This window comes from Canis lupus, chromosome 13 (genome assembly GCF_048164855.1).
Source record: "Canis lupus baileyi chromosome 13, mCanLup2.hap1, whole genome shotgun sequence".
Lineage (NCBI taxonomy): Eukaryota > Metazoa > Chordata > Mammalia > Carnivora > Canidae > Canis > Canis lupus.
In genome coordinates, this window is record NC_132850.1 from 62490073 (window position 1) to 62502853 (window position 12781).

Sequence of the window (12781 nt, forward strand, 5' to 3'; positions counted from 1 at the left end):
TCGCTAAGGTCATCTTGGTTGGAGCTACCCCCTTAAGCGCATAAGATAAGATCAACAGTACCAGTGTTAGATTTGTTGTGACAACCCCCCACCCCCACCCAAAGTAATGCATGTGAGAAAGTGTTTTTTAAACTGCTAGGCAATGTGCAAGAATAAGGAGAGCTGGGGGACATGGACACCGAAGTACCCAGAGAGCTGCTGGGGGCTCCCCTTTCATGTGATCTGACTTCCACTGGAGAAGCATATATCAACCAATTGTCTAATCTAAAAATTAAAAGCAAACTCTTGAATAAAAACATCTGACTTGCAGATGTCACTCTGCTTGGTCCCTGCCTTTTACTTGAGAATCTGTTCTTTGCTCAGCATCTTGGTTCATCATGACAAGTAAATCTTGGCTTCTTAAGCGTTGGCAAGCAAAACTCTCGTCTCTGAGGATATTTAAATCTTTCTTGGCTCATGATCATTTCCTCTTGGGTGTTGAAACGAAATGATGCCTTCCAGCCTTTCTGAAATAGAGCTGTAAGAGAGACTCGTGATGCTCTCATTTTGACAAAATGGTCTTCATAAATCACAGATGTAATGGGCTGTGGTCATACTTAAGAGCTCTTCAAGACCTCTCGAATCTCCGGCTTTAGGTTTAGAGTCTAACTATTTGGCTTGTTTTTCCACCTCTTTCTTTTCTTTCTTAGTGTCAATTAACTGAGGATACTTCCCTGATTTTTTTTTCCTCTGTTATTTTCCCAGTGCTTGCATTTTTTCCTGGTAGTTTTGACAGACCATCTGTCAAAATTTTGCTGGTTTCACAGCAGTTTCATGCTGTTTCTCTCTCTCTCTCTCTCTCTCTTTTTTTAAATTGCACAAATAATACACAAATAAATTCTCATTGCAAATGGTTTGAACAATACATAAGTTTATAGAGTAACATATTCAGGTTCCTATTCGCCTCAATCCCATTCCTCATTCCCTCCCTAGAGGTAACCACCACTGTTATAGTTTGATGGATATCTGTATTAGTCATGGTTCTCCAGAGAAACAGAACTGATAGGATAGATGTAGATATAGATATAAGAGATTTATTATAGGAATTGGTTCACACGGTTAGGGAGGCCAAGATGTCCCACAATCTGCCATCTGCAAGCTGGAGAACCAAAAAGCTGGTGGTATAATTCAGTCCAAGTCTAAAGGTCTAAGAACGGGGAGTGAGGACCAATGGCATAATTGCCAGTCTGAGTCCAGAACCCCAAGAACCAGGACCATTGATGTCTGAGGGCAGGAGAAGATGAATGTCTCAGCCTAAGCAGAGAGGCCAAATTTACCCTTCTTCTACCTGTGTGTTGTATTTACATCCTTTCTGAGTTGGATGATGCCCGCCTGCCCTGGTGAGGGTGATTGATCTGCTTCACTCAGCCTACTGAGTAAATGCTCATCGCCTCCAGAGACACCCTCACAGGCACATCCAGAAATAATGTTTTCCCAGCTCTCTGGGCATGCCTTAGCCCCATCCAGTTGATGCACAAAATTCATCATGACAGTATCCTTCATTTGTCTTTCTATACATGTATATACATCATGGACATACATGTTATGTAAAAATGTACAGAATGTATATCATGAAATACATACTATTTAAAAAATATTTTTAAAGTATTTTTTACATAATGCATCTATGATGTACTTTTTAAAAATTTAATAATCTTAAAGAAATTTTCATATCAGTACACAGGTATTTACCTCATTCTTCTAATAGTTGCACAGTGTTCTATATGTGAATAGGCCATTATTCCTTTGTGTATTGAGCCTCATCGGCTTTTGAGTATTGTACAATGCAGAAAACTGTCCCAATAAAAATCCCTGAACCTACATGCATTTAAGCATACATATCTGTAGAATAAATTCCTAGAAGCAGAAGTGGGAGATTGATAAATTAGAATGTAAACTTGATCGTCATCAGGGATTTTTTAAAAATACATATTTTGTTCAATACCGAACTCTGAGAGTCTAAATTACAGTGTAGCATATAGTAAACACTACAAAAACACCTGTTGAGTTGAAATAGAATCTGCATTCTTAATATAATGAGAGTCATCGTATTAAGAAATTAGGGAGAAAATCATTGTTACCTTCGCAAATGGTGAAAAAGCATTCATAAAATGTAACACACATTTCTGATTTCAAGGCAAGTAGTAAAACAAAACCTTAATATAGTGGGAATAAGAGAAAACTTCTTAGTTTGATAAAAAGAATATATCAGAAAGCCATAACCAATACCATATTTCATGACGAAATAGAAGTATTCTTGTTAAGGTCAGAAACCAAAGTGGAGGGGCACCCGGGTGGCTCAGTTGGTTAAGGGTTTGCCTTCAGCTCAGGTCACGATCCTGGAGTCCTGGGATCAAACCCCAGCGCAGGCTCCTTGCTCAGACGGGAGCATACTTGCCCCTCCTCCTGCTCCTTCTCTCTCGCTCACTCTCTTTCAAATAAAATAAATAAAATCTTTTAAAAAAATGAACCAAAGTGGGCCCTGGTAAGCACTTGCACCATTCAACATTGTATTAGATAGTCCAGACAATTCAATAATGCACGAAATTAGGTGGGATTATTAGAAAGGAAGAGATAAACCTGTTATTTTCCAGAAAGATGATTGTCTCCTTGGACGATTCAAAAGAGAAATCAACTTTAAAACAATTAGAACCAATTAGATTGTTTAGTAAGATAAGCAGAGACCAGACACAAATCCAAGAACCAACGTTGTTCTTATACACCATTAATAGCGAATTGAAAAGGTAAGATTGAAGAGGATCTAAGACATCTCTCTACTTGATTCCCAGCAACTACTTTCCATGGTCACAACCAAGACACCCATCTCAAGAACTATGTCCACTTCTGAAGCTTTGCTTTCAGACACTCATTCTTCAAACACTACTTCCTATTTTTTTCAGCTCAGTTGCTCAAGTAACCTCCACTCTTCACCCTTTCATAGGCACCCAGTCTCTGGATCGTAACACAGCCTCAAGTCTCTCTCATCCCACCTCTCTCCTTGCTGGTCTAGAGTCCACTGCCTTGCATTTTACTGGCTCACTTGTAGACGGTCTTACCCACTTGCCGCTCTCCCCACCCTCGGCATTCACCTGCGGCGGGGAGAGAGAGTGTCGGAATAATTCTGATTGGGTTTTCTTTTGCCACCTTGGGCATTTTTGGACCACACAATCCGGGTAAACACTTACACTTTAAACTCATGTTCACAGACCTCATAGACATTTGGTGCTGCCTATCAGTCCCTCTGTGTTCCCTACTGGCCATGTTTCCACTCCTTGAGATGATTCGGTTGTATCTCCTACTCCGTGTTCAAACTTTCTGCACTCCTTCCTGGTTATTCATTCTTTTTTTTTTTTTTTTAAAGGTTTTATTTATTCACTTGAGAGAGAGACAGAGAGACAGAGCGAGCATAAGCAGGACAGGCAGACAGAGAGAGGGAGGAGCAGTCTCCTGGCTGAGCTGGGAGCCCGATGTGGGGCTCGATCCCTGGACCCTAGGATGGTGACCTGAGCTGAAGGCAGATGCTCAGCCATCTGAGCCACCCAGGCGCCCCACCTGGGTACTCATTCTTGAGACGATGCTCTCCCTGGCACTTCATTGTGAAAATAAATTCATTGAGAAAATAGAAACCATCAGATTTCAAGCTTTTCATCTTTATGACACCTAAACTACAAACCTGCCTATTTGGACTTACATTTTTTTTTCTTCCATCTGGTTCCAATGGAGTAAAACTCTCTCCCTCTATCATAAAAAAAAAAAAAAATTGACATGTGTGGTATAATAAAACTGAGTAAGTTGATACTTCTTAGTTGTGAGATTATCTATGCTTCTAATTGAAACGGAAACTATCCTTTCCTTTCCTTTCCTTTTTCTTTAAAAAATGTTTAGTGTAATAGGGTTACTTGAATTATTTATTTCTGTGGTGATTAGATAATTCTCATTGACTGCAGTATTGAGTATAGGCATGGAATGTTTTAATCCTTTGAGAACTTGGATATATCGCAATAAAATTAAAAAAAAAGATGTATTATTTATTTATTTGAGAGAGAGAGCAAGCAGCGGAAGGGTTAGAAGGAGGGAAACTAAGTAGATTCCCCATTGAGTGCAGAGTCTAGGGGGGCAGCTGGATCCCACAAACCTGACATCATGACCTGAGCTGCAATCAAGGGTTGGACACTCAGCTGACCGAGCCACCCAGGTGCCTTGCAGTAAAACTTTTCATAGTTATAATTTAATGGGTTAAAAAAGTCCTTGTCCTATAGTTCTCTGTAGATGGGCCAAGTGTCTGGGAATTGCATGTAATGTTATTGGGAGACTATCTAGACATAATTTGACTATGGAAACATGATATAATTCAATTGGGCTTTGTCTTTTACAGATTGGTTTTTATGGAATATAGCAGAATCAACAAGAAATAAAACAGAAGTTGTTCAAAATAAACTCTAGGGACGCCTGGGGGACTCAGCGGTTGAGCATCTGCCTTCGGCCCAGGGCGTCACCCCGGGTCCTGGGATCGAGACCCACATCGGGCTCCCTGCGTGGAGCCTGCTCCTCCCTCTGCCTGGGTCTCTGCCTCTCTCTCTCTCTCTGTCTCATGAATAAATAAATCTCTAAAAAATAAATAAATAAACTTTCTAGGAAGAGAATTTTGTATTCCATTTAATGTAATTTTCCAATGATTCTAGCTATAATTTAGTTTTGTTTTCAGATTATCTTTTGCCTGGTTTGGATCTCTGGGGTTGAACAACACTGAGATAACAGTTATGTGTCCAAGGACTTCTGAAATTGGAATTCGGCTCTAAGACAGCCTTAAAATACAGGAATATGCAAACAAACAAACAAACAATGGTATGAGCATAGGAAAAAAAAAAGGAAAATTCAATTCAAAAGGAGAAAGTTAGAAAAGCATTACCAAAGAACAAACTTGGACAACTAATAACTTGCCCATTGGATATTATTATCTTCAATGAAGTGTCCACTGATTCAGCTAATCAGACTGGGTCAGATTTGTGGTTGTGTTCCTGAGGGAGGATGGGATTTCTTGATCTATTGAAGAGAGTTGGGGTTTCTGGTGATACTGAGAAGGGACAGAGAGAGCTCTTGCATACATTGGAGGCAATTCCAGATACCTGGGTTGAGAATCCAGAAAAGAAATGAGAATTCAAAGAATTTGACATTTTATGGGACAACACAATAATTAAGACACAGAGTTCAATGTGACAAGCTACACTATGGCGTGTTGAGGTTAATGTAAAACAGAAAAACTTCATTAACTGAAGTGGAAAAATAAGCTCTCCTAACAGGCCATACAGAAGGGACTTAATTTAACTAGAGATAAAGTGAAAACATTAACATGAATCCATTGTTCGTTTTAAGGGATCATTGCTGTTATTTTAGAGAGTGTCTCCTCTGATGTCATCCTACCTCCTTGCAACAGTCATGTAAGACAATCATTAGATGTCTAGATTCATTTTTATGCGCGATTTTGTCTTTTTTATCCTCTAATGTTGTTTTCTGTTTAAAAGAACCAGAGCTTTTCAAAATCTGATCCAGTGTCCTGGGGCGGAAAAAACTCAAGGCGAGCCTAGAACTTTTTTTTTTTCCCCAGAAAGCAGATAGTTTCAGAGGCATCTGGGTGTTAAATAGATAAAGAGGCCAGCCCGAAGAGAGGACTTTTAGAGACACCTGGAGGAGCAAGGACGGAAGCAACCATTGCATCAGTTACTATGGTTTTAAATACCACCTTGTTCTTAAAGATTTTGAATTCTTACATTTATTTTATGTTTTGATCTTCAGCTCAGGCATTCTGGAATTACCTCCAAGAGATGCAGGTCCAGGGGAGCCTTCCTCAGGAAAAAAAAATCCCACAAATCCAACTGCCAGTATGATGAGCAGAATCAATAGACAATTGAAGATAATAATATGAGATAAGCAAATCATTGTTCCCAAGGTTTTACTTTTAAAACAATGCTTCTCTAACCTTTTCCTTTTAAAGTGATTTTTCCTTATAAATATGCGACTATTTGCATATTCATCTATTTTAAGGCAGGTTTAAGACTGAATTCCAATTTCATAAGCCAAGTTTGGTAGAGGAATCTCGACGCTCTGTTGATAGTTAAAAAGATGAAGGCAACGCAAAGCATACCAAAAGATCACTGTAGTACAGTCGTATCGCCAATATTGTCTATAAAAAATGCTGAGGATTGAGCCATTCAGATCATGTAAGTTTTGTTTCATTTTTAAAGATTTTATTTATTTATTCATGAGAGACAGAGAGAGAGAGAGAGAGAGAGAGGCAGAGACACAGGCAGAGGGAGAAGAAGGCTCCCTGCGGGAGCCCTATGTGGGACTCGATCCCAGGACCTTGGGGTCATGACCTGGGCCAGAGGCAGACGCTCAACCACTGAGCCCCCCAGACCTCCCAATAAAATATATTCTTAAAACCAGTGTAAGTTAACCACCATCGTGGATTTTAGAAAGTATATGTTTTCCTCCAAGTTATTCGTGGCCTTTGATTCACCTGATTAACGTCCCAAGGCCTGGGCCCCTGCGTACAGATTCGTGGTCTAAGGCAGATTTTTGAAAGCGCAGGTGAAGCGTGAATTTCAGCGCAATTAGTCGGCTCTGTTCGCAGAAGGAATGCAAGCCAGGCATAATTGCTCCAGTTCTCTGGTCTCTGGCTAGATGTCTTGCATAAAAAATAATAACAGAAGGCAATTAAACACATGAACAGACTGAGTAAAATTGTGGTGTGCTCACCCTGGAAGAGAACACACCTAAATGCCGTTCTCGTGATGGTACCGTTCCACAACGTGTCGGCTCCCAAAAGGTGTTGCAGATGTGTGTCTTGAGGAAAACTGCTTGAATTTCATAAACATACATGAATTATTTGTGTATATAAAAATTCCGACAAGACAGTCATGAAATTGAAGCACCTTTTCATTCTTCTCTTTCTCCTAATTAGGATATTTTTCCTTTTGTGTTATTCTTGGTTGTCGTTCAGGTAAACTCAACCGAGATTTTGCTGTTTCTAATCATTACATAAGCAATTCACTTGGTTTTATTTATTTTTTTAAGGTTTATTTCTATTTATTTGAGAGAGAGAGCTCGTGTGCCTGTGGGTCATGCAGCAGGGAGGGCAGAGGGAGAGGGAGGGAGCGTCTCAAGCAGACTCTCCACTGAGCACAGAGTCCCACACAGGCCTCGGTCTCACAACCCTGAGCTGAAACCAAGAGTCAGTCGCCAACCGTACCACCCAGGCACCCCCAACTTGGCTTTAAAAGCCAGGCAAATAAGAGTTGTAGACCAGTCTCACGTTCATGTATATATTTTTAAAATTTTATTTGAATTCAATTAATTAACATATAATGTGTTATCACTTTCAGAGGTAGAGGCCAGTGATTCATCAGTATTTTTTTTTAAGATTTTATTTATTTATTCATGACAGACAGAGAGCGAGAGAGAGAGAGAGGCAGTGGGGATGCAAACTGGTGCAGCCACTGTGGAAAACAGGATGGAGGCTCCTCAAGAAGTTAAAAATGGAGCTACCCTAAGACCCAGCAATTGCACTGCTGAGGATATACCCCAAAGATACAGATGCAGTGAAAGACCGAGACACCTGCACCCCAATGTTTATAACAGCCATGTCCACAATAGCCAAACTATGGAAGGAGCCTTGATGCCCATTGACAGATGAATGGATAAAGAAGATGTGGATATATATCTATATCTATATCTATATCTTTTTTTTATATCTATATCTATATCTATATCTGGAATATATATGAAATATATATATAATGGAATACTACTCAGCCTTTTGATGCCTTTTGTTGTTGTTGTTGTTGTTGTTGTTTCCTTTCCTGTGCAAACAAAAGCTTTTAATCTTGATGAATCTTTGTTTCTCTTGCCTTTGGAGATGTGTCTAGCAAGAAGTTTCTGTGGCAAGGTCAAACAGGTTGCTAGCTGTGTTCTCTGGATTTTGGTGGATTCCAGTCTCACAGCTAGGTCTTTCATCCATTTGAGTTTGTTTTTGTGTCTGGTGTAAGGAAATGCTCCAGTTTCATTCTTCTGCATGTGGCAGTCCAGTTTTCCCAACACCATTTATTGAAGAGACTGTCTTTTTTCCATCGATTTCCTTTCCTACTTTGTCAAAGATCAGTTGACCATAGAGTTGAGGGCCCATTTCTGAGTTGATTTATGTGTCTGTTTTTGTGCCAGGACCATACTGTCTTGATGATTATAGCTTTGTAATAGAGCTTAAAATCAGGTTCATGTATATTTTAACAACAAAGTACCTGAACTCTAGCTTGTGTGAAAGTTAAGAGGCTCGGGATGTTGAAGGCTCAGAAGGACACAGACCAAGTCCAAGTATGGTTGGATAACGGGGCAGAAGCCAGACAGCTATGCTTTCCAATGTATCCACGAACTCTACGTCTGCGTACCCCAGCCCACCTAGCTCTGTGCATATTCATTTCTTGACCCACCTAGACTCTTTTGAAATTTGTTTCTCTTAAAATGTAAGAATGGTGACTAAATTTCTTACTTTTCCAGTACATCTGTAAAATGGGACTAAAGACAAATACAATGAATGGAACATATTTCTAATCTTTCGGCTCCTACGAGGAAGACTCGCACATAATTATGTGTTACATATTTCAATTTTAAATGCTGTAAACAGGCAAGTCTATCATTTTATATTTTGATACAAAATTAAAATACACTTACATATGCCCACCACTGGTCTACTTTATATGGGTTTCCTTTTATAAAACTGCTTTATTGAACTGGTATAAATTGTCAACACACCAATAAAGATCCTAAAACCCATGTTTTACTTGGGTCATTCGTAGGGTAACCATGTGCTTCAGTGGGACTATCAAGACTGAAATAAATCTAGTCTCTAAAAAGTAGTGGATTCTCTGTATGTTTACGACAGCTCTTTCCAGACAACATATAGAGAAATTAAGAGGTAAGAATAGTAAGGGGGTAATGAGGTGTTCTATGTTTGGAAATACAATTCTTTTTTCTTTCAAAATAGAGTTTTGAGAGAGTGTATTGTTTCAGAAAGTGAACAAAGATCAACTGGAATTTGAAGAGCTGCTATGAAGAGATTACCTAGAGTTGCTTCATTTGCCAAGTTGATGTGATTTCTCTCTCTTGGGCTCGTTTCATCCCAATTCTTTACTTTTTCTTTTTGGCAAAAGTAGATTTTCTTCTTCAGTCACTAAAACATTCAGTCCTTATTTTGAACTATCAGAGATTTGCTTCATAGGGATAATAATTCAAACATTTTTATGAAAACTTTTTTGATAGGCAATGTTGCCCAAATACATGATTAAAACCAGGTATTTTCAATGGATAAAACATATTTTTTTATGATGTAAACAGTTGACATTTCTACTCCCTGAATTCTGGGCAAGTAAAAACATATTGGGAATGCCTAGACTTAAGCATGTGTAGTTATTAATGATTAGCATATTTATGGTAACCATCACTCCATTTACAGAGATCTAGGTTTTACCACCCATTTGTATCATGATGCAAATCCATCAGCTCTAACCAGCCTGTCTAAGGCAGACTCAGAACCATTGGAAATTGAATTTGGCCAACCTAAGTCTTAAAAAGTACTGTTTTTCTAAAAAATCTAGGCTACTTAATGGTTTTCTTAATGACCCTATGGTCACTAAATCTGCATCTTTTTACTGCAACTCATCTAAAGCTGTTTGTTAGAGGTGGTTATAGTTTCTCTGAGGATTTAAAATGAGATTAAACACCTCTGACTTCTTTTAACACCACTGCATCCTCCTTTTCCTCCCCAGGCTCACCATCACACTCCATTTCATATTTGCTTAACATTTATGATATGCCAAGAACTATAAAAAAGACAAAATTTCTTCCCTTGAGATAGCAACTTAAAGTATCACCTTACTTTTATTGTGAGTGTTGGGGGAGCATTTTCCCCCATCACTTGTATATGTATTAGCAGGAAATATAGGCACTGGTACCCTTTGAGCATGGGAAATTTTTATTTTATTTATTTATTCATGAGAGACACGGAGAGAGGCAGAGACACAGGCAGAGGGAGAAGCAGGCTCCATGCAGGGAGCCTGACGTGGGACTCGAGCCTGGGTCTCTAGGATCACGCCCTGGGCCAAAGGCGGATGCTCAACCACTGAGCCACCTGGGCGTCCCAGGAAATTTTATGCAAATGTTAGACAAACTGATTGCTGAACTTGAACCTGGTAAGACAAATAGGCAAAAATGCAGCAAGGGAGAGTGACGGGACCATGGAAAAGGGTGGAAGCAGGACAAACAATCAATGTCCAAGAAGATCAAAAAGAAAAAAAACAACCCTTAATAGCTGGACGCTGGCCTGGTACTGCCAACTGGGCCTTAGAGTCGATGGCACCCACAGCCAGGCCAAGATGTTTTCCTGTTGAGTATAAACAATGTCTTAGAGCACCGGTGTTGGGCGAGGTCACTCTGTCTTAGCAATGAAGTGACACTAAAACAAGACCACTGTGTAGTTTGGTCTGACCTTAATAAAAAGCAAGGTCACTGTGAAATCATAAAAACGATCAAATGTCCTCTTTCCCAACAGAGTGACTCCTGGTTCTTTACCAATTGCAGCTTGAGCCTCTCTTCACTTGTCCTGTCTTCTAGATAAAAATGATTGAGATACCCAGTTGCGGAATTGGGTATCTCAACAGCACCCAATCCATGACAAATGCTTGCTTTTTTGGACTCTCCCCCAAAATGTCTAACACAAGCCAAATTCCCATAGGAAGCTCCTTCTGACTCTTTCTCACCGTGATGCCCCCCCCCCACCTTTCTACCATGATGTGTGGTCTCCGTGGTTGCAATGAGCCCAGCCAATAAACCTAATTTGTTTGACTGACTTATGTGTTACTGTCAGAGGCAGGCCCAGACTTAGAACTGCTATATATTTTCTTTTTCTTCCAGCTGTCAGAATCTTCTGAGCCTGCTTTTAAAATGGAGATGCCTGGATTCAGTCCTCGATCACCTGAACCTCTTCAGAGGCCCGGGATCTGCACTTTAATAAGCTTCCCAAGGGTGACTCTTACGTGCATGTAAATAACTGCTTGATTTGTTTTCCACGTGTGCTGAAGAAATGTCTATCCGAGGGAAGCCAGTGTGAGATTTTGCACCTGATATAAATCTGTATCCACTTTGTTGGGAGGTTACCTCCAAAACGTAGCCAAGTTTAAAAACACATTTTAGTAAATATAGTCCATCCCCATTTTTACAGATTCTGTATGTGTGAACTCACCTACTTGCTAAAATTTGTTTGTAATCCCCAAATCAATATGCTCGGTACTCTCATGGTCATGCGCGGGTATGTGCAGAACCCGGAGAATTTGGGGTAGCCTGATGCACGTGCTCCCAGCTGAGGATGAAGAAGTCACCTCTGCCTCGTTTTCGCTCTCACAGAGGACAGGAGGGTGGAGAAGGTAGGGGGAGGGCAGGGCAGAAGCACCTGCTCTGGGGCCAGCTGGCTGCTGTTTGATCCCAATTCTGGCATCTGTTAGGAAGGTGGCCTCAGGCAAGTGGCTCAGCCCTTGTGAACCTTCTGCTCATGCACTCTCTTTCTCTTTGTTATGGCAAAATAGGCATCACATAAAATTTACTGTTTCAGCCATTCAGTGGTATCAGGTGCATTCACGATGTTCTGCAGCCATGACCACTATCCATTTCCGGAACTTTTTCATCCCAAACAGAAGCTCCGTACCCATTAAGCAACAACACTCCATCCCCTTCTGGTCCCAGCCCCTGGAAACCTCTATTCTTCTTTCTGTTTCTAGGAACTTGTCTATTCTAAGCGGGATTATAAGATAGTTGTCCTTTTGGCCAAATTCGTGTCTGGGTTATTTCACTTAGCCCAATATTTTCAAGTTTTAACCATGTCGTAGCATGCATCAGAGTTTCATGCCTTGGTATAGGTGAGTAATATTCCATTGTAGGTATGTACCACATTTTGTTCATCCATTCACATGGACATTTGGATTATTTCCATTTTTTAAAAGATTTTATTTATTTATTCATGAGACACAGAGAGAGAGAGAGAGAGAGAGAGGCAGACACAGGCAGAGGGAGGAGCAGGCTCCGTGCAGGGAGCCCAACGCAGGACTCGATCCCGGGACTCCAGGATCACCTCCTGGGCCAAAGGCAGCGCTAAACTGCTGAGCCACCCAGGCTGCCCTATTTCCATCATTTGCATAATGTGACACTACTATGAACATTCGTTCACACGTATGTGTTTGAGTCCCTGTTTTCAATTCTTTGGGGTATTTATCTAGAATTGTTAAGTTACATAGCACTTTTGGTGAGGGATGGAAGCAGAAAAATGTTCACTTTCAGGCCAGAAGGCTGACCTATATAGGCTGCATAGTTCTGATAAGAATCAAATATGTGTTGGTTGCCACCACTCCACTCTCCTTTTTTTTTTTTTTTTTTCTTTTTTTTTTAAGATTTTACTTTACGTGATCTCTAAACCCAACACGGGCTCAAACTCACAACCCCAAGATCAAGAGTCACATGCTCTACCAACTGAGCCAGCCAGGTGCCCCTGGTGGCCCCATCCTAAAGGGTCTCATGACAGCCTGCAAATCTCACCAATAGTTAATATCCGACTGAATGATAAGCACCAGAGAAATCTTTTAAGAAGTCAAACCACTTGCGAATAGTAGTTTTACAAGTAGAAATTCCGGGCACCTGGGTGGCT